The 22493-nt window shown below is 43.0% G+C and overlaps 1 long non-coding RNA gene across 1 annotated transcript; it reads left to right on the top strand.

The window, feature by feature from the left end:
• The first annotated feature begins 2695 nt into the window (after positions 1–2695).
• On the top strand, positions 2696–14621 carry LOC138762751 (uncharacterized). Its single transcript, XR_011357116.1, has 3 exons — positions 2696–2969; positions 12449–12547; positions 13984–14621. It is a non-coding gene; the product is annotated as an uncharacterized lncRNA (long non-coding RNA).
• Positions 14622–22493: the final 7872 nt, after the last annotated feature.

The raw sequence follows: 22493 nt of genomic DNA, 5'->3' as shown, positions 1-22493 counted from the left end.
TCTTTACACCACAAAACTTCTTTAACTGGATAGAATTGACATCGACATTGAATGACATCTTGACTCAGATCAGGATAAAAAAATACTCTGCTATTCTGAATCAATAATGGGGTTTGTCATTGTCTTGCATTTTGTACTGCAAGTCGAAGTATTGCTTCTCTATCCATATAACTCAAACATCGAATTATTACCGGTCTCGGTGGCTGACCAGCTGAGGGTGTTCTTCTTAAACCTCTATGGGCTCTTTCCAGTGTCATTCCCCCAGAGAAAAATTCTTGCCCTAATATTTGTGGGATCCAGTCTTTAAAGAAACAAAGAGGATCTTGTCCTTCTATACCTTCTGGCAAACCAACAATTTTCACATTATTCCTTCTGCTTTGATTCTCCAAATAATCTATTTTTCTTTCTAGCTCCTTCCCACATTCTCCTAATTCTATGACTGATTTTTCCACTTTCAACACTTTTTCTGTGTTAGAAGTCACTTGTTGTTTACAGTCCAAAAAAGCAGCCTGAATTTAAAAAAAATTCTTCATAAGATGCATCCACAAGTGTCTTAACCATATTTAATTCTGAACTTATACTAGCATTTGTTTGAACCATTTCATTCGTTTGAGATGTCAACAAAGGTTTTATAACAGCTTGAACAATTGGATTAAATTGCATACACTGTAAGTCAGTAAAGCTCAGCTCTGCTCTCTCTGACATAGTGGCAGAACAAAGTAACTGCAGCTCCTGCTGCAACTCAACAAAAGGCATTTTAAAAGTTTTACTGCGGGTCTGGACTCCCAGCGAAAGCACCCCAACTTCCTCAGGGGGTCGCTGCTGGTCTCCCCCCGCATCTCGTTTTTTCATCAATTCATGAAGAAAAACGATTTCTTCAGATTGAAATGCTACCTGATGCATTTCCAACAATGGAGTCGTCTTCCTGCGTGCTCCCTCCGTTGAAATCGAAAGGCTTTCCAAATCGGGGTCCATTTCTTGGGAACACGCACCTTCTTCCAGAGAACAGGTAATTCCAGCGCCATCCTTCATTTGGTGAGCAATAGATTTTTTTTTCAGCCCCCACAGGCGACCTTTGGGGTTTAGACAATGAAGAGATTGAGACTGGGGCTATATCAAGTCGTCTAGGCCTCAAATCTTCAGCACTTCGAAAATGTAACTTCTTTTGAACTTGAGGTTTAGTCTTTTTACCATTAGTGGCCATAATAATTCCTTATTACTTTAAACTAAAATTTAAAAAGTTTAAACTTGAAAACAATGGGTTAAAAAACGGGTATTTAAAGGTCTGGCCAGAGAGGTCGAGATTGCACATCTAGACTCTACGCCATCTTGCCACGCCCCCGTTGGGGATGATATGTTGAAGTTGTTTAAAACATTGGTAAGGCCAATTTGGAATATTGTATGCAGTTCTGGTTGGCTAAGGATATCAATAAGATTGAAAGAGTGCAGAAAAGATTTATTAGGGTGTTGCCGGCTATTCAGGAGTTGAATTACAAGGGAAGGTTAAACAGGTTATGACTTTGAGCGAAGAAGAATGAGAGGAAATTTGATTGAGGTTTACAAGATTTTGAGTGGTATAGACAGAGTGGATGCAAGTAGGCTTTTTCCACTTAGATTGGGGGAGATAAATACGAGAGGATATAGTTTTAAGATGAACGGTTAAAGGTTTAGGGGAAACATTAGGGAGAAGTTCTTCACTCAGAAAGTAGTGGGAGTGTGGAATTATCTACAATCTGATGTAGTTAATGCAGGCTTGATCGTGTGTTTTAGAATAAATTGGATAGGTACATGGATGGGAGAGGCTTGGAGGGTTATGAAATGGGAGCAGGTCAGTGGACTAAGGAGATAATGGTTGGCACAGACTAGAGGGGCTGAATGGCCTGTTTTCTGTGCTATAGCATTCTATGATTCTAGAAGATCCATCTCTTCCTCTTCCTTAATCTGAACATTGTCCAGCTCACAAGCCTGTTCTATTCTGACCTCAATCTGAATCAGATCCTTTTCCCTTGTGAATTCAGAAGTATTCATTTAGGACTTCCCAACCTCCTCCACCTCCAGGCACATGTGCCTTCTTTATCCTTCATCATCTTTCTGTTCTTTACATATGCCTAGAATGCATTGTGGTTCTCTTTAATCCTATGTGCCAAGGCCTTCTCTTGCCCGAAAGAAGTAACTGGAAGGTGCAATGTGTAGGGTTGTAGGGGTCCTTAACAATTTTGAAAGCCATCTTCAGACAATGAACCAGGTAGATCATGTGAAAAATGACTGAAAACTAGCACCACTCTGCGAAGGGTGATGGAATGCAAAATATGTAGATTAGAGCTTGAAAATAGATAGCACTAACTAGTGGGCCCCTTTCTTATCAGAAACCTCAAGGTTGAAGGAATCTGGTTCAGACTGGCACCATTGCGCTTGCTTAATAAAGACATGAATATTAATTTATACACCCCCAATGATGAGATTGCCTAATTAACATAACGTGCGATGTATGATGAGGGAGGGACTGTATGGTATCTGCAGGGATGGAAGGGAAAAGGGGAAGGTTGTAAGGTATTGAAATTCCGATTGGAAGAGACGAAATGAAGGTGTGTTGATGTTGAGCACGGGACTGTTCAAAAGGGTGATGATTCTGGACCTCTGGTGTGTCTTGGGACTAAGAGACACCTGGTTCTGCAGATCCAAAATAAAAGCTGAACTTGTTCTCCAAGACTTTGTCTCCAGAGTAGTGACTGTAAACACTTTATATTTCACAAGCTTGGGAGCTCGTCCAGGATCACAACTCCCACCGCTTGGCGACTGGCTATCGAAGGACAAGAAGGTGCACCCCACTGATTTCAGAGGTCTCAGATTTCCTTGCTTGGCGTCACCAGTTTGAGCGAGTGATATCCGGACAGGAGACTCTGGAGAACAAAGGGGAACTCCGATAGGAAGAGTGGTTCGGTCGGGAGACTCTCGTGCACGAGACCCGGGTAAGAAAATTGAGTATTACTCGGGCAACCGGGATAGTCTGTCAGGGGTTTGTGATCTGACAGGTAGAAAAATGGGTTTATCAGTGTACCAGAACTGATGAGTCCCGGGAGAAGAAGGGACCCCGAAATGAGGGTTCCAGAACTGACATACCGCCGGATAGTCCATTGGGGCAGATGTTAGGGAACAGACCCATGAAAGGGTCAGGAACAGACCTGTAAAAGGGTTGGGTCAGAGACCAAGGAATGTCTCAAGGGAGATTTCTGGGATCTCGGAGTCCAGGACCGTGGTTGAATAAGAGCTCAGGGAGCTCAGTTAAGAGTTCAGGGAACTAGTCTGGTCAGGGACCGTTAGTGTGTTTGTGTGTAGGTGTGTGCTCAGGGAGCTCAGGTTTTGGGAACCTGAGGTACAATGGGGAATTGTGTAGATACAACTATCTGGAGGATGAAAATATAATTCGAAAAGTTTCTGAGACATTAAATAAAAGACTAGGGAGAGAAGGCTGGCCATTGTGGGGGTACTTGGGATGATGAATTCATTAAAGAGGTAATTGGAAAGTGGCGCCTGTTAGCACAAAAAAGAGATAGGTTTGTAGGTTTCCAATCTAAAACCGTAAAACTGGCAGAAAGGGGGAAAGTAAACCTATGGATGTCCTCCAGAAAGAATGTGCACATAGAAAGGAGTGGGACAGGAAAAATCGAGAAAGGGAAAAAAAAGCAAAGGGTAGGCAGGAGAAGCCTCCTGCACAGGAGGATAAACAAAGACTACGCAGTCAAATGGAAGTCCTAAGGCTGATGGAGGAGGGAGAGACGAGTGACCCCAAGTACTCCTCGGGGACCCCCTAAGGACCACCACTAGCATATCATCTGCCTGTATCTAGACCCCTAGCAGCGGTCCCCTCTGTGCCAGTAATACCCAAAGTATTTTTGGATCCTGTTAGTGCTCGAACCCAGAGCCATGATAAATCATCCGGCCCCTGTAACAAAGAAGTTAAGATTTAAATAAAGTGTGGAAAATTCTAGAAACTTTTGTTAAAATACGTTTGTCTGCATTTGCACAGTTTAAAAATTAAGCTGTTCTCAGTGAGAACAGAGAGAACTCAGCAGAAAAACATAAGATACCGCTCTACCAGCCAGGCAAATTGGCAGGAAGCCCAGAAGAAGAGATAACGCAGTCAGTTTGTGCAGAATACGACAGAACACAGAACTAAGGCAGCCAGGAATACTCTTAAAGGGGCCACGCAAGATACCAATTTGTTTGCAGTTTAAAGTTGAGGACTTACCCATGATAAAGATGTGATTTCTTAACTTAATGAGGCAGCAGATAAAGTAGCTGAAGTATCTAAAGAGTTATCAAGATTGGGACCCCAAAGATTTAGTTCAACATGAGTCCTCCTCAATGAGCCATCCAGGAGATTAGACTCCACCAGAGGGACGCCGCTGATAGAGAAATTGAGAGATGGAAATGTTCCGGTCGTTGTTATGTTGATATACTTGAGTTTTGGGTAACCCCAGCAGGCAAGATGTTACTATTGTGGGAAAGTGGGACATTTCAAACAGGAATGTCCCAAATTAAAGAGGGAAAAGGATGCTATCTCTCTGATGACTTTTGGGGAGGATTAGTGGGATCAGGGGTTTCTTCCTCCCAGGACCCACCGGGAACCTTTGATAAATTTCCAACAAAGAGGATGTCGTTTTTCTGGTGGACACAGAGGCCATTAGATCATCATTAAACTTTATACTGGAGGGAGTTAGATTCACTAGTCAACAATTAAAGGTATCAGTGAGGGAGTCACGTGCTGGAGTAGTGGCCGGTCGGGAAAACCAGCCCTCTCCAGGAAAATAGAAAAAAAAGTCAGGACAAAGCAAAGCATAACAGAAATAAAGTACAAGAAATAGAAGATAAAGATACAGAGAAGAGAAAGAAGATGGCTTCCAAGAAGGAGAAAGTAAGAACAGTTGGAAAAAAAGAAGTAAAAAAGTCACTGGAGAAGAAGGAAGAAGGCCTTACCTTGAGGAAGGAACAGGATGCTGTGGTGATGAGGAGTGCCTGACCCTCGAGGTCAGTACCTGCTCTGCAGAGTTGAGACCCACCAGCTGGTACACTACAAAAATGGCTCTCGGAACCAAACAAAAGTGCGCAACGGCACATCCGTGAGGAGTCGTGCATGCGCAGTGCGCAATCAGAGGAGAAAGGGGAGGGGGGCTCAGCAGAGGAGCGGGCTGTCACAGACCGAGCAGCTGAGAGACGCCCGACACCAGGGCTCTCAGCTGGAGGATAAGGAAGACAGCAGAAGAGGGTGCGACAAAACAGACATGAAAGACAGACGGAGGGAAAATCGACGTCGAGAAGCACAACAGACGAGCAGCCCAAGAAGGGAGGACCAGCAACAAGAGGCCCAGCAAGAAGAGGCCTGACAAAGAGATATAAGCAGCTCATCAGGAAAAACAGAAGAGATACAGACACAAAGAAGAGAAGAAGAAGACACAAACACAGATACAGACACAGAAGAAGAGGAAGAAGAAGACCAAGATCTTCACAGAGAAATAGAAGGTAAAACTGATGGACAAAGGGAAATAAAAGGTAAACTGATGAACAGAATATAGATAAAGTCTTTCTTGAAGAACAAATGAGATCACTAAAAGAATGGTTGTCATTAGAGTTTAATGTAATTAAAAGGAAAATGAAAGGAGCAGAAGATAAAATGCAAAGGTTAGAACTAGTAATGACAGAAATAGGGAAGTAGAGAGTGTGGAAGAGCGGGAAATGGCTGTAGAAATGGAAGTGAATGACTTAAGAGAAAAATTGGAAGAATGTGACAAAAAAATTAAAGAGACACAAGAGTTGTTATCTCAGAAAATTGATATGTTGGAAAATTATGGTAGGCGAAACAACATAAAAATAGTGGGCCTGAAGGAGGGTGAAGAAGGCACAAATATGAAGGAATTTATAAAAGGATGGATCCCGAAGTTCCTGGGAATGACAGAAATGCAGGTAGAAATGGAAATAGAAAGGGCACACAGAGCATTAGCTCCGAAACCACAGACACATCAAAAACCAAGATCCATCTTAGTAAAATTTTTGAGATATATGACAAGAGAAAATATACTGGAACAAGCAACAAATAAAATTAGAGATGATAATAAACCATTGGAATACAAGGGTCAAAAAATATTTTTTCACCCAGACATAAGTTGTGAACTCTTAAAGAGGAGGAAGGAATTTAATACAGCAAAATCAACTTTATGGAAAAAAGGTTACAAATTCATATTAAGACATCCAGCCGTGCTTATAATATATTTATACCCAGGGAGCAAAACAGACGGTTCTCAGATCCAGAGAAAACGCAAGAATTTGCAGAACGTTTGCACGACAGGAGAAGAGATGAAGAGATGTAACAAGAATGAAGAAAGGCGATAAAGTATATATAAAGATGTAAAAACAATGTATATATAAAGAACTAAAGAGGTAAAAGAGAAGGGAAGGAAGGGAGTAAGAGGGGAAAGAAAGAAGAGAAAAAGCTTTGTTATATGTGTTAAAACAAAAGTGTTTTCTGGAGAGGGCAGGGTGAAGGGGGAATAACCGTCACTGCAAAATCAGTTGACGCTGTGAACAAGATCACATCCCAAATGAAAAGAGGAGTTGTTGTTGCCCGGCAAGGGGTATGGGGCAACTCAGAGAGGGGGGGAACCTTTGGGGTTAAGGTATTAGTGGATGTGGGAACTGCAGGGGTACTTTTATGACTTAAATGTGTTGTCGTATATGAAGTGTAATAAGAGAAAACTAAGCGATGAAGAGGGGGATGGAAGTGGCAAAGAAGTGGAAAAGAGATGTATGCAAGATATAAGATGGCCATGTTGAACTATATGACTATAAACATTAATGGAATACATAACCAAATTAAAAGGAAGAGGCTCCTAAATTTATTGAAGAAGGAAAAATTAGATATAGCATTTGTGCAGGAAATGCATCTAACAGAAGTTGAACATACCAAACTAAAGAGAGACTGGGTAGGACACGTAAAGGCAGCATCCTATAATTCAAAAGCTAGAGGTGTAGCCATACTAGTTAACAAAAATGTACCAATCAAAATAGAGGAGGAGATGATAGGTCCGGCAGAGAGGTATGCAATGATAAAGTGTCAGATATACTCAGAATTTTGGAATTTGCTCAATATATACGCACCTAGCGAGGAGGATCAAAAGTTTATGCAGGATATTTTTTTTAAGATTGCGGACACACAAGGAAATATATTGATAGGAAGGGATTTTAACCTTAATTTGGACCCAATGTTAGATAAAACTGGACAAAAGACAAGTAAAAAGAATAAAGTAGCCAAATTTATGGATAAATCAATGCAGGAAATGAAACTTATTGCAAAATAAATTCATTATGATAGCCTTAGCGATAGCAAAAAAAATGTATAATGTCAACTTGGAAAATGGAAGAGAGCAGGAGTATACAGCAATGGTACATGGAAATGAATAAATATACTCCACTGGAAAAAAATAACATATAATTTTAAAAATAAAGTCACAATGTTTGAACAAATTTGTCCCCTCCCTGTGGTCTCTTCCTCTCTGTATCTTTCCACGTCTTACACCTTCTATTCTATACCTTATCCTTATCCTTCTTAACCCCTTCCCAACTTTTTCCACCCTTTGATATCACTCCTTCCCAGTTTAGTCTTGATAAAAAGGTTCTAATTTGAAACATTAACTGAGTATTTCTACCTATGGAGATTGCCTGATCTGCTGTTCCTCCATCAGGTTAATTTTTTTCCCAAAAAAAGTTTATTCATAATAAATAAATTATTGACAATACAAGAAAACTGTTCAAGACATTTTGCATTCATTGTATCATTCGATCAATCATATAATACATACATACACATCATTGTACATTTTACATTCTTCTCTTAATAGACTATGGCACCTTGTTGTTTCCACCTCCACCCCTACCATCCCTGTTAGTTGAGGAGCTTCCCTTCAGTATCAGCCCCTTGCCTGGTAATGCAAAGACTCTAGACTGCGGTCCTTCCTCACAACACCCTCGCATTGGCTGCACTAAGCCTCTGTGCAGGAATACACAAGTCAAATAGGTTTGAGGCAGATCAGAGGGCATCTTTCACCAGTTCCAGATGTCAACTCAGTGTGTTCCCTGGAACAGTCCATAGATCAAAAAGCCCTCAATCATGATGAACTATGACAACAGCCCCTACGTGCTTCTCCATACACTCTGTGAATCTGCATTCAGCAAAGAGGTGGGCTACAGACTCCACTCCACCTTAGCTGTCTTGAGGACAATGTGTGTGGACAGTGATGTTCTGATTGTACAAGAAGTTATCTGACTGGGAGGGCTCCTCTCACTGCCAGCCATGCCAAATGCTGGTGCTTATTTATGAGCCCTGGTGATGAGGCATTCCACAGGATGACCTGGATGGTCTGCTCAGGGAACCATCCCACTGGATCCCACAGGATCCATCGAGTCCTCATTGCTCAGTTTCTGCAGGATGTTCCGTTCTGACAACTGCCTGATGGCCGCTGGTTAATCTTTGCTCCATGCTACTGTGCCTTTCTCTTGGGTAAGGGGGTGAAAACTGCACGTAGTATTTCAGGTGAGAATTGTAACAATGCTTCTCACCTTTTGGCTATGATCAAGTGTAGATAATCTACTGTGAGCTGATGAACTGGATCTACGATAAGCTGTAGCATCAAGAAGGAAGGGGGAAAAGGACCATTGGAGCTGAAGAGATTATCTGGTGTGAGCTGGTCTGGTCACGCAGGGGTGGATACATCTTTCCAGCAGTAAGCCCACCTCCACTACTCTCACGAGGACGTCCATGGCGGCAAACTCCTCAGGACGACAAAGAATCAGGAACAGTGTCAGGTTGGTGGTGAAGGACCTGAGTGAAGGTTCCATATTTTCCCAGTATCTCTTCATCCAGAATGTCTTGATGGACAGCAGAACATCTACTGCCTTCAGGGCATTGAATAACAGTCACTTTTATGTGACATACAAAAACTTGGTGGGATGGCAGAGGATTCTTTGGGACTTCCAGGAGAAGGGGAACATGGTTTCACTCTCGTTATTCAAGGTACGGAAACTCTTCACACTTCCAGCACAGAAGAAACAAGTGATAGCAGTGCACATATTCAACCCACATGTGCCAGTAGTAGATGTGCTCACCTTCCTGGGCCATTAAGTTGAGGGGACAGAGACCTGCGTGGATGTCAAAGATACGTTTGGAAGCTGGACCAGCAAAGGGGCCATCATTCACCCCATCTTGGTGTTTGCCAATGAAAAGAATTGTGGGTACCTGGTCTATGCTAGTCAGCCCAGGGTGTTGAATAACTGAAATAAACCTGGACATGTAGTGCCCCAATGCACTGCAATCTTTTGTAAGAACTACAAGCAAGAAGGCCACCAAACACTTGAGTATTCAGAGAGTTAGTGGTGCAGCTTCTGGAAGGAAGTATGCTTCCTCTACACAACCTGCCAAAACGTGTTCCCACCTATGCACAGGCAATAAGAGGGCATCAGAAACCAATGACCTCTCATTGTCCAATGATAAAAGCAGCATGAGCATCAGACAAAGGCAGAAAAAGCGCACATTCAGAGGGGAAAAAAAGGAGGAAAATGAGTTATAAGTAAGCCTGGCAGTGGGAGATAAAGCACCCAGTGACCCCCCCCACCCCAGCTCCGGGAGACCAGAAGGCCATCACCCCCCCCACTGACCCCCCAGCTCCAGGAGACCGGAAGCTGTACCAAGACTGTTGCCCTTCAGCTCTGGGATACCAGAAGCAGTACAAAGACAGGCACCCCTTAACTCTTTTTGGAAGGAGGAAAATGCAGGCCAGATAGGAGATTGAGGAGCAGGATGTACAGCCATATCTACCCCTAGTGGCACCACCAGCTTGGCCCGAGGAGACCCCACTCCCAGCAGAAGATCATCCCCTATTCCTGAGCCTGAATCAATGTTGCAGTTCATCAAAGCAGTAGGCATGCAGGCTCAGCCTGATTAACATTGAACTGTAAAGATTGCAAGCTGAAGTGTCCTATAAACAACAATGGAGATTAAAATAGCAACCTTCAATGTGCATAGTGTCAAATGCACCATGCAATATGTAAATGCCTTGCAATATCTTTCCAAACTCAAGGTAGATGCAACTTTCCTACAGGAGTACGTGGACTGGCTCACCTTAGAAATTGCTTCAACTGATCAATGTGTATGCCTCGTACCCACCATTGCTGCTGATGTCCAGGCTGGTCTTTCTGACCAATGACTTCAACTGCATCATCAATAAGGCTGGACAATCTGGCAGTATGGGCAGCAGACTGGACACTTGGTCAAGACTCCTGATGGAGAAGGGAAAGGATGCACAGCTGTGTAACATTGTGGTAATATGTATGTATGATTGTGTATGGGTAGTTGACCCGCCCACTGATGACTTGCTCCCTATTAACTCTTCCCCTTGTGACCCAGCCATAAAGATCGACCTTCCACCCCCATCATTCATTTGAGCACATGGAATTGGGACAGCTACAATCTAAAGTGTATTAAACCCTATCGTTTCTCATTCATTGACTTTGGAGTTATTGATAGAGCGTATCAATTTAATACACTTTGATTTCTACATGGATGGACAAACTGCTGCAACCCAACAGGCCAGACATTGATCCACAGATGCTGAACAGTATGACCAGTGGAAGTCGCAGTAGACCTTGTGAACTCTGATGAGAAGAGGTTCAAGTTCCTGTGAGCGAGAGTCGGCTGCCAAGCATACCAGACGATCAGAAGCTACATGACCTACCCAGCTCCAGTGACTGAACTCAGCAACTTCTACTGACCCTGGGTGAATAAAGTTTATTTACGATACCTCTTGGCCTCAAGGAAACAACTGCCTGGTGAGTCCATGGACCAGTTCTTTCGAGCTCTGCATGACCTGCAGAGAGACTGCAGGGGCAATATTTCGACCCCGGTCTCTGCAGACCAGTGTATGGAGGAGTTGATTCGGGATGCCTGTGTGTCTGGGATGAGGCCCAAACACATCTGTCAGCAACTGCTTGAAGAGGACAGGCTGCCTCTGAAGAGAGCCATCCAGCTTGCTAAAACACTCGATGCAGCCCAACGCCATGCTGAGTCGATCGCTACAGTAAAAATGGGTCCTCCACATGCGTGCCGTGGGTGCCACCATTTTGGGATTTGGCGCCACAGACTGCTTCATGCAAGGAGCCCCCGACCCCACCGCCGCCACGATAGAGTACCTGAAGTGCTATTTCTACAGCCAGTTGAAGCACCCCCGATAACTCTGCCCAGTGAAGGAAGTCATCTGCTCAGAGTGCAGGAAGAGAGGACATTATCAGCAATTTTGTAAATCCAAACCCTCCTGATCGAGTACTCCCAGGGGCAGGCCATATACCCCGATGTCACTGCCCCCGTCCAACAGCAACGATGATCCAGTTTTGGCATCCATCATACTGAATCAAGGCAGCCCTTACTTGATCGCCCATTTGATGATGGTGGAGATTGAAGTAAACAGGAAAAGAACTAACTGCCTATTTGACAGTGGGAACACACAGAAATTCATCCATCCAAACACACTCTCTCACTCTCTCTCTCTCTCTCTCTCTCTTCTCTCTCTCTCTCTCTCTCTCCCTCTCCTCTCTCTCTCTCTCTCTTTCTCTCTCTCTCTCTCTCTTTCTCTCTCCCTCTCCCTCTCTCTCTCTCTCTCTCTCCCTCTCTCCCTCTCTCCCTCTCCCTCTCTCCCTTTCTCTCTCTCCCTCTCCCTCCCTCTTTCTCCCTCTCATGATCTCAATGGCCGCAAAAGACCAATCTGTTGAGATCCACGGGTATTGTATGACATCATTAATGGATGGGGGGAGGGCGAACATCATGATAATTTTAATTTACATCCTGGACCTCTCAGGAGTGTGATAATGGTGTTCAGAGGATCACATCTGCCCATAATGGTATACAACCCACATCTTATGGACTTCACCACCCCTCACCCCCACCAGCATACACCCTCCATCATATTTGAGAACCTGACCCTGGACTGCAAGCCCCCATTGAGACAAAGAGCTAATGCTATAGCGCTGAGGACAGGGTGCAGTGACTCCAGGCAGAGGGGGGTCATAGCCAACAGTTCCAGCCCATGGAGATCCCAGGTCATAGTGGGAGTAAACCCTGTCTTGTGATTGACTACAGCTAGACAATCATACGCTTCACACAGCTGGAAGCTTACCCCCTCCCCTGGATCGACGACATGGTCAATAAGAATGAGGGTGTTCTCCACCACTGACCTGAAGTCGGTGTACCACCCAGGAGACTGCCGGTATACTGCATTCAAAGTGGATGGTAGGCTCTTCCACTTACTCTGGGTACCCTTTGGAATCCCTAATGGTGTCTCTGTGTTCCAAAGGGAAATGGATCAGATGGTAGACAGACACAAACTGACGGCCTCGTTCCCCTATCTAGACAATGTCACCATCTGCAGCCACAACCAGCAGGACCACGACGCGAACCTTGCGAAATTCCTCCACACAGCTAAATCCCTCAATTTGACTTACAATAAGGGTAAGTGTGTGTTTAGTACAACTCACCTGGCCCCCCTTGGATGCATGTTGGCACATGATGTCATTGCCCCTGATCCCAACTGTATGTATCCCCTCATGGAGCTCCCGAACCCGCACAACCTCAAGACACTAAAAAGGTGCCTGGCGTTCTTTTCCTACTATGCCCAATGGGTGTCCAACTATGCTGCTAAAGTCTATCCCCATTAAGATCCACAACCCTCCCCTATTCAGCAGAATAGAATTTCCATTCACCCAAATCAAAGGAGACCACCAAAGCCATGATACATGCTATGGATGAATCCACCCCATTCCAGGTGGAAAGCAATGCCTTGGACTTCACGTTGGCCGCCAGTCTCAACCAGGTGGGCAAGCCAGTGGCATTTTTTTCCCCACACCCTTCATGGCCCTGAGACACGGGCACTCCTCTGTAGAGAAGGAGGCACAAGCGATCGTTGAGGCAGTATGCCACTGACATCATCACCTGGCTAGGAAAAGATTTACCCTGCTAATGGACTGACAGGCTGTGGCCTTTGTGTTCAACACCAATTTGCAGGATAAAATCAAGAACAACAAAATCCTGAGATGGAGAATTGAGCTCTTCATCTATAACTACAATATCCTATACTGGCCAGGCAAATTCAATGACCACCCACCCCCCCCACACCAAAATGTTCTTTCCTGGGGGACATGTGCCAGCACGCATCTTGGCTGCCCCCATTCCCTCCACGACAACCTCTGCCACCCCAGAGTTATGAGACTGTTCCACTTCATAAAAGCTTGGAACCTCCCGAATTCCATCGAGGATGTCAGGTCTCTGACCAGACACTGTCAAGTCTGTGCAGAATATAAACTGCAGTTCTTCCAGCCCAACAAGTTGCACCTCGTCAAAACTATACTCCCCTTTGCTAAATCCCTCAATTTGACTTACAATAAGGATAGTGTGTGTGTTTAGCACAACTCGCCTGGCCCTCCTCGGATGTGTGTTGGCATATGGTGTCAAGGGTATCGATTTCCAGGGGCCCCTGTCCTCATCAAACAGGAATGTCTATTTCCTCAACGTCATTGCTGAGTATTCCAGGTTCCCTTTTGCCATCCCTATCCTGACATGACCTCAGCCATGGTTATCAACCCATTCTGCAGCATATTCACCCTCTTTGGGTTCCCGAACTATATCCATAGTGATTGGGGATCCTTTTTCATGAGTGACAAGCCGTGGCAGTACCTGTTGGCTAGAGCCATCACTTGTAAGACCACAAGTTACATCTCCAGGGGGAACAGCCAGGTAGAGAGAGAAAACGCCACCATTTAGAAGGCAGCCCTCCTGGCCCTCAAATCAAAAGGCCTGGCAGTCCTCCCGGAAGCGCTCCATGCCATCTGATCCCTCCTACGCACTGCTACCAATATGACCCAACATGAACACATGTTTTCCTTCCCCAGGAAGTCGGCGACTGGAACCACACTGTCTCCCTGGCTCTCATCTCCAGGACCCATCCTGCTGCGGAAACACGCGAGAGGTCATAAGACTGATCTGTTGGTTGAAGAGGTGCAGCTCCTGCACGCCAACCCTCAATATGCCTCATGTACCCTGACAGCCACGAGGACACAGTCCCTGTCCGGGGCCTGGTGCATACCAGAGACCCCCTACGCACTCCCTACCCCATCCTACCTACACCCCCATCGCCCCCTCGGGGACCTGGTGCAGGCTAGCGACACACACCGGACCTCCATGCCACACGTCCCGGACCATCACGACTGCCCCCACGTACAACCAAGCCCCACCTCCTACAGAGACTGTCCTCCCTCCCCATCCTCAAGACACATAACTGGCAATGGAACCAACCAGTACACCACCAGCAGAACTGCGCAGGTCACAGAAGCAGAGGAGACCATCTGACTGGCTCTGCCTCTAGAATTTTAACCTGGTAAGGTTTTATTCTAAAAGAAGGGGTGAATGTGGTGATATGTATATAAGACTGTGTATGGGTAGCTGGCCCACTCACAGACTACTTGCTCCCTAGTAACTCCTCCCCTTGTGACCTGGCCATATAGGTTGACTTCCCTTCCCATCCTTCATTCGAGCACATGGAATTGGGCCAGCTACAATCTAAGGTGTATTAAAGCCTATTGTTCCTCACTCACTGTCTTGGGAGTTATTGATGGAGTGTATCAAATGTCTTCAGCAACCTAGTCAAGATCGGAATGCTCATCTAGGTCTCGGATAGATTTTGTCTTTGTGTCAGAAGCACTAATGTTACACTGGTGTTCTCTGACCATTGCCTCCTTCATGGTTCCTGTCAACTACAGAAGGACCAGAAGACAGGTAGGAGAATATGGAAGCTGAAAGTGAAGTTGCTATCACCAAAGAACATAGAGGAAATAAAGAAGGAGTACACTGGTTCAAAACTGAAACTCTTCTTTGGCTCCCCAGTGAACTGGGAGGAAGTGACCAAGGAGAACATCAAGCGATAGATTCAAAGGAAGACCGAGGCAAAGGTAACAGCCAACTTCATACTGACCTGCAGCAACTCCTTCTTCTGCAGTCTCCGAGAGGTGAAGAGCCAGCAAGCAACTCCATTCACCTCAGAGTCCACCAAGATCATCTTCTGATCCACAGTCTGCACAGTGAAGATGAGATGTGCTTATGCTTCTTCTTCCAAAAGGTTCACTGATGGAGCTCTATGATCCTTAAGGAAGAGAATGGCTCAGCCACATCCTCGCAGACAGGCATACACAAGATTAGCAGGTCCTTTTATGTCCGACTGTATGACACGAAGGTTAGAGAACCTTGTCCACTATTGTGGAGGTTTTTACTGTCAGCAAGTGGGAGAGTCTAGGCCAGCCAATTACCCAGGGGGAGCTGACAGACTACATCCATTCCTTTGGGTTGAGTCAGACTCCCAGAAGCTTCAGTTTACCAGCTTGTAGTTGTACACAGCTCTGTGGGACTGGGTAGGCCCGGACCTTCTGAACGTATGCTATGCTATGCTCCTGACAGGCAGCATGACATCACTCTCATCTTCAAACAGAAGGCAGAGAAGGAGTCCTTTATTTTCTCTCTGGAAAAAATCAGATGGCCATGTCTCAGATTTCACTGCAAATTCCAAGAATTTAATTTAGTTTAGATCTCATTTCAAAGTACCAATATTGGGGTCACTTTTAGCATCAGCAAGATGGTCTTGACCACAGTAAGGGAAGCGACAGTGTAGTGCAGGAGTGGTTTCAGTAACATTGGTAAGAAACAATTACAGCTGCTTTAAGGCACCAGCACCTTAAGGATATGACTAACAGTTCTGAGTTATTGCAGAATGTGTAGCATTGTAGATTTCAAAATTTATTGCCTCTGTGGAAGAAATTGCACTCAGATCACTGCCTGGTAATAAGGTTTACTATTATTTGTTAGCTTTATGTTACTGACCAGACCCTTGGTCCTCAGAGTGTGAAAGAAAATGAGACTAAAAAATAAAATCAATGGTACTCATTGATGAAAATGTGATACAATGAGAATCAAAATATTGAATGTTGGACCTGATTCATCTGAATAGAGATACTACATGGACATGTGCCAAGTGGCAGCTTTAATTGAGAATATACATTGCAGATCAAATAAAGATATCTGAGTTGTTGGATTTCCAGGCAAGTAAGTTATCAAGAGAATGGAGACAATGACAGGAAGCATATAAATTGTATATTGAATTGGATATGACTGATAAACCAGAGGAAGAAAAGTAGCAATGTTATTGCTTTTCATTGGCCACAAGAGGTGAAAAATTTATAATACTATAAAACCCTTTAACAGGACGTTTGAGAAAACTTATGAAGCATTGCAAGCACCTTGTTACCCACCTAAATATGTAAAAGTTGACAGTTCTGGTTCTTTGCACATAGCCAGTTGCTGAGAGAAACATTTGATACTTTCTTGATGGAGCTAAAACTACTATTACATTTCCACAGATTCATGAGACTTACTTACCAGCCATCAGATAATTTGTGGATAATGGAAGTCAGCCTTAAGAAGTAGCTATTATATGATATGGTTAACACTGGAAAGGTCCGTAGAGAAAAAGCAGAGGCCTGCAGTCAGGTTAGAAATATTGGAGAGCATCAGCAGGAGTACAGTTGAGTTCAGATATTGAAACACAAGACAATAGGAGCATTGTTAAAGCACTCTGATTCTGCTTAAACATTGCAGGTATTGTGACCTGATGGAATACTTTCTACTTACCTGGATAAGTGCAGTTCCAATCATTTTCAAGAAGCCTAGAATCATTAAGTACAAAGCAACCACCTTGATTGGCATTCCCTTCACCACCTACTTCTCCAGGGCATGATGCAATGTGTGTAATCTACAAAATGGACTGTAGTCACCTGCCTAATTTATTCTGACAACATCTTTCAAACTGAAAGCATCTAAAACACCACAATCATCAGATTTCTCCTTTAAATTCCACACATTGATTTAGGATTACATTTATCCTCTAATTCCTGGAATTCTCCAGTCAGGGACACTGTGAGAGTAAGATCATGGGAAGGATTGCAGGGGATCAAGAAGACAGCTTGTTGGTACCGCCTTCTCAAGGGCGAGCAGAGATTTGCAATAACAGTCGGGCTTGCCAACCATTCCCAGATCCCCAAATTAACAGACAATACAAATACTTACAATGTCATAGTGAATCAAACCACAGCAATGTGTCAAGTGCAGTAGCTGTGCAAAAAGTCGACAGTACACTTTAGCCTCCTGGGAGATGCTCTGTGAAGGTGGCGAACTCAAAGAAGCAATGACGAAGATTTCATTATAGAAGAGCATCAAGATGTTGCCTATATATTTGGAAGCAGAGAGATGGCCAGATTGTACTGATGAAAGTATCATCAAGGTTGCTTCAGTGCAATCTTTTCTGCAAGGCACAGGTGAAACTTCAGGTGACTTTCATGAAAAGAATGAAACCAAATTGTGGAGCAAGCATTCAGGTGGACCTTCTTGAAGCCATGTTCCAATGGCCAAGGGAAAGACTAAGAGTAAGTCACCAGCCCAAGCAGATCTGCTTATCACCTGGATATTCAACCATGGTGTATGTTGAAAAATTAATCAGCAAAATAAAACCATGTCAGATGCAGAAAATAGTCATGGATTTCTGAAGCGGAGGCATTATCTAATGAAGATGGTTGTGAATAATTTGCTAGATTTGGAAAAAAACAGATATTTTCTGTATGCTGGATGATAGAGCTTGATGAAGTAAGTTCATCAGTGAAGAAAAGCATTTGGAATCAGCACAGAAAAAGAGATACTCCACCAAAGATAAGATGAAGCACTTGAATGTCTCTGTGGGTTAAGAGAATTAAATAGGACTTTGGAGAAGAAAAAAATGGTAGAAGAGACAAATTATAACTGAAAGCTGAGTGCTTTAATGGGATCAGCAATCGAAATGGAACAGGCAAACTAAAGCTCAAACTAAAAGCAGTCTCCATAGTGGGGAACTTGATCTCCAATGGATCTGAAAAACTCCTTCAAGGTAGTGGAGGAGTTCTGTCCGAAAGATGTTACAAGAGTAAATTGTTTTCTGTTGACTTAAAAACTATGTGAGCAAATTCTAGCCTTAATTGAGTGAGGTTTGTGGGCCATGTGGATAGCTGAGAAAATAGGATGTGAAATGGTAATGGTTGGGTGTTTGGTGCCATATGTTCAATCACACTAACCCTGAGTTATGATATTCTGTTGATGATAAGGGGTTGACACCATAGCAGATGCTACAATAAAGCACATTGGAGAGACAACTTTGAAGGAGAGTTAGCCAGTAGTGTATGTAACTAAAATTCTAACAAACTAAGAACATATTAAGCAAAAATTGAAAAGGAGGTATTTGCTGTGATTTTGCAAAAGAGAATTTCAATCATTGCACATGGAGAACTGTTAATGGACACAAGCTATCTGAGGTCATTGCTGTTTGATCACTCCATAGAACACTTAAAAAGATGCAGAGCATACTTGAGAATTTGTGTATGCTAAGAATTTGTGTATTGCTAAGACCTCAGCAAAGATGTGAATTTAACTGACATCAAAGACATATTTACTAAGAATAATAAAGGGAAATATGTCATCAAAATACTCTACACAATGTGTCTATGAATTTGAATATGAGGAACCAAGAACACTGAAGCTTTTGGCAAGCTGGCCTTCATAAATTGGATTATTGAATACAGGAGTTGGGATGTCATGTTGAAGTTGTATAATGCATTGGTATAGATGACACATTCCAAGTTATAGTATTTCCCAATTTCAAAACATCATCTTCAAAGAGACATGAGCAACGATACTCCAAATTACTGTCTTATAAATCCAATAAACCAAACTTTGTAGATGCAGCTTAAGGTAGCTTTAATTCATTGATAAAACTGATAAACATTTTGCATAACTTCGTGTTAAGATTTTCATAATGATGAATAAACAAAGTATACTGTATAATGATATTTAATATTAAACAGATATAATAGATAAAATAAGACAAATTAAGATGAATTCAAAGGAAAGTATCTCAAGCATAATTCTTCGAAGAATGAGAAGCAAGCTCTTGGTTTGTTTGGATATTATGACATATGACATCATAGTCACTATGGTAGCACAACAAACAATACTTTTTCTTCAAGAGATAGGCACAAAATTAACCATGAATCAAAACACAAGGTTTTAACCTTTACAATTGGTGAGGCCAAATTTAAAATATTGGGTTTAGTTTTGGTCACCAAATTATAGGAAGGATATAAACAGAATAGAGATTCCAGAGATTTACAAGAAGAATAGAGTACTTAAAATTATGAGGGGGACGGATAGAATCCAATGTAGACAGGCTTTTTCCATTGAGAGTGGTGGAGATTCAAACAAGAGGACATGGATTGAGATTGAGGGGGAAAAGTTTAGGGGAAATGAGGGGTAATTTCTTCACTCAGAAGGTGGTAGAAGTGTGGAATGAGCTTTCAGCTGATGTGGTAGATGCAAGTTTGATTTTAATATTTAAGGAAAGGTTGGATAGGTGTGTGGACAAGAGAGGAGTGGAGGTTTATGAGCCAGGTGCGGCTCAATGCGACTAGATGGGAGAAGATGTCTGGCATAGACTAAAAGGGCAGAATTGGCCTGATTCTGTGCTGTAATTGTTACATGGTTATATAGTTAGCATGACAAGAAATATTCCAATCTCAATCATTCATGCAGGGGATTGAAAGAACCACCAAATGAGAAGGTAAAATGCATCACCTGGAGCAAGTAATACAGACAGGATGCACAGAGAAATGAATTGAATAATTTATTATTATTGCCCATACCAAGATATAGTGAAAAATGTTGCTTTGTGTGCTATTCAGACAGGTAGTGAAAGTGTAGGATATAGTGTTACAGGGATAAGTGCAGTTAAAACCTTGTAAGGCTGTGATGATAAAGAAATTATCTTTTACTCGAGAAGTCTGTTTGGAAATGTGACAACAGCAGGAAAGAAGCTGTACTTAAATCTTTTGGTATGTGTTTTCAAACTCTTGTATCTTCTGCCTCATAGGAGAGGAGAGTGTGGATGGGTCTTTTCGATTATACGTTGCTTTCCTGAGGCAGTGGGAACTGTTGACAGAGTCAATGGAAGGGAGGTTGGTTTTGTGCAATGGGCTGAACTGTATTCACAACTCTGCAATTTCTTGTGGTTTTCGAATGAGTAATTCCTGTTCCAAGCCATGATGCATTTGGATAAGTTAAGGTGCATTGATTTTAAAAAATTGTTAAAGTTATGGGAGCATGCCAAATTTCCTTAGCCTTCTGAAGAAGTAACTTTCTTTGCTGTAATATCAAGGTGGCGACAGATTGGAAGTGATATTTATGCTTAGGAACTTAAAGCTTGACTAACTATCTCCACCTCAGCACCATTGATACAGATAGGGGTGTGTCCTCCACCTACTTCCTGAAGTGAAAGACTAAGACCTTTTGCTGATGTTTAGGGAGAAGTTGCTGTCCTGACTCCAAGCCACTAATTAATCTATCTTCTTCCTGTACTCCACTTATTGTTGTTTGAGATATTGTATACAATGAAGATTTCTGCAGATTTGTAAATGGAATTAGAGGAAAATTTTCTGACTGTTATAAGTATATAAGTAGTATAGTAAAAGGTCTGAGTTGACAGCCCTGCAGGGCACTAAATGTTCAGGTTATCATGGAGGAGATTTTGTCACCAATTCCCATTAATTGTAGTCTGCAGGTCAGGAAATCAAGGATTCACTTGTAAAGGAAGGCGCTGAGGTCCAGGAGTTGGAGATGAGTTTGGCTGAAACTATGGTGCAGAAAGCAGAGCTATAGTCAATAAATAAGGGTCAGGTCACTCGTCTAAGTGCTGTTGGTACCATGTAACCCAGTACTACCTGTCACGTGGTCGGGTGGTCAGTGACTAAACTGGCTTCCCCACCAGGCTTGCCTGGTGCAGAGAGCAGCTAGGCACCCTGCATGATGAAAAGCAAGACCTGCAAAGGATGGACAAACCCTCTTGTAGGTTCAATGGTGTTACAGAATTCTGTGTTGTGTATTGGCCTATTTGTTGTGTGGTTTTAGGTTAAAAAGTGACAGTTTGCCTTAGAGAGCCAAGGTGAAGGTGGACTGCTGAGAGAGTGGGAGACGGAATGAGCATGTGCAGAAAATGATCTAAAAATTTCTGGACTTGGACGATAAACTACCACTGGGTGGTGCTGTGGAGTGGAAGGAGGCCCAGAGCATGAGTCATGGTCTGGAGGACAGTTTAGATTGTTGGAATTTCAAAAAGGATGAACATTCCGAAGGCAGCCAAAAGGATTCGGACCAAGCCAATTGTTCCTCTCTGCAAGCAACACAAGAAGACAACTTTGAATTTTGTGCTCTCTCTCTCTCAAAGATCTTTTGGCTTCAGTTTACCAAACAAACTGAATTTTGTTTATGATCTTTGCTTTGGTTGAGATCGAAGTTTTGTGAGTCTTGTGTGTTTTGTGTTTAAGTGTCTAAATATTTTGGTGGGCTGGCTGTAAATATAACTTCAACTTTAATTACATATGTTATATGTGGGCTGGGAATTTATTAGTTTTACACTGTTCTAGAAATTTGCATAGTAACCAGTGGGCATTGTTATAAAAGGGGGGATTTAGAATTAAAGTTTGAAGGTGAATTTTTTGTTAATAAAGTAATTGTTCATCTTTACCCCTGTGTGATATGCCTTCTTTATGGTTGCTGGTTTGATCTCGTAACAACGGACATCTAGCAAACACATGTCATGAAGTGCAGAAAGGGACTCTTGCATTGAAGCTTGCTCTGGCCATTCACTGCAACAGAACTTCCCCCAGCCATCTTGAACCTCACCATGTCACTGGATCTGGGAGAGGATGTCAAGAGGGTGGGCCTGGACCTGTGCAACCCACTACTTACCTAAATCAATTCACACCTATGCTGTACCTTTCGGAAGAGTGGGGTATCCTCATATCAAACCCCACAAACTGACTGAAAGGAATCATCATCATCCTATGGGATAGAGAGCCAGAAGGAGAAGACTTAATAAATAGGAGACTGACTGAAAATGTTCTTGTTATCCAGATGTTCCAAGGATGAGTATAGAGTCAGGGAGATGGTGTCAGCTAATGGGCCTGTTGCAGAGGTAAACATATTGTGTTGGATCAGGGCTGTCTGGGAGGCTGGAGTTGATGTGGTCCAGACCAGCCTCTGGAAGCATTTATGATAATGGAGTTCAGAGCTATCAGGTGGTAGTTGTTAAGGCATATTATTTTGATTTTCTTTGGCACTAAGATGATAATAGTGTTTTTAAAACTCAGATGGAAATAGGAAGAGGTTTAAGATATTTGTGAATACTTCCACCAGTGGTTCTCCACAGTTTCTAAGAAACTGAGACACCATTTGCGCTAATCAATTTCCATGGATTTACTCTCAGGAAAGCAGATCTTGTGTC

The sequence above is a fragment of the Narcine bancroftii genome, chromosome 5 (genome assembly GCF_036971445.1).
Source record: "Narcine bancroftii isolate sNarBan1 chromosome 5, sNarBan1.hap1, whole genome shotgun sequence".
Lineage (NCBI taxonomy): Eukaryota > Metazoa > Chordata > Chondrichthyes > Torpediniformes > Narcinidae > Narcine > Narcine bancroftii.
Note: the sequence above shows the minus strand (reverse complement) of the source record. Positions and strands in the feature narration are given on the sequence as shown.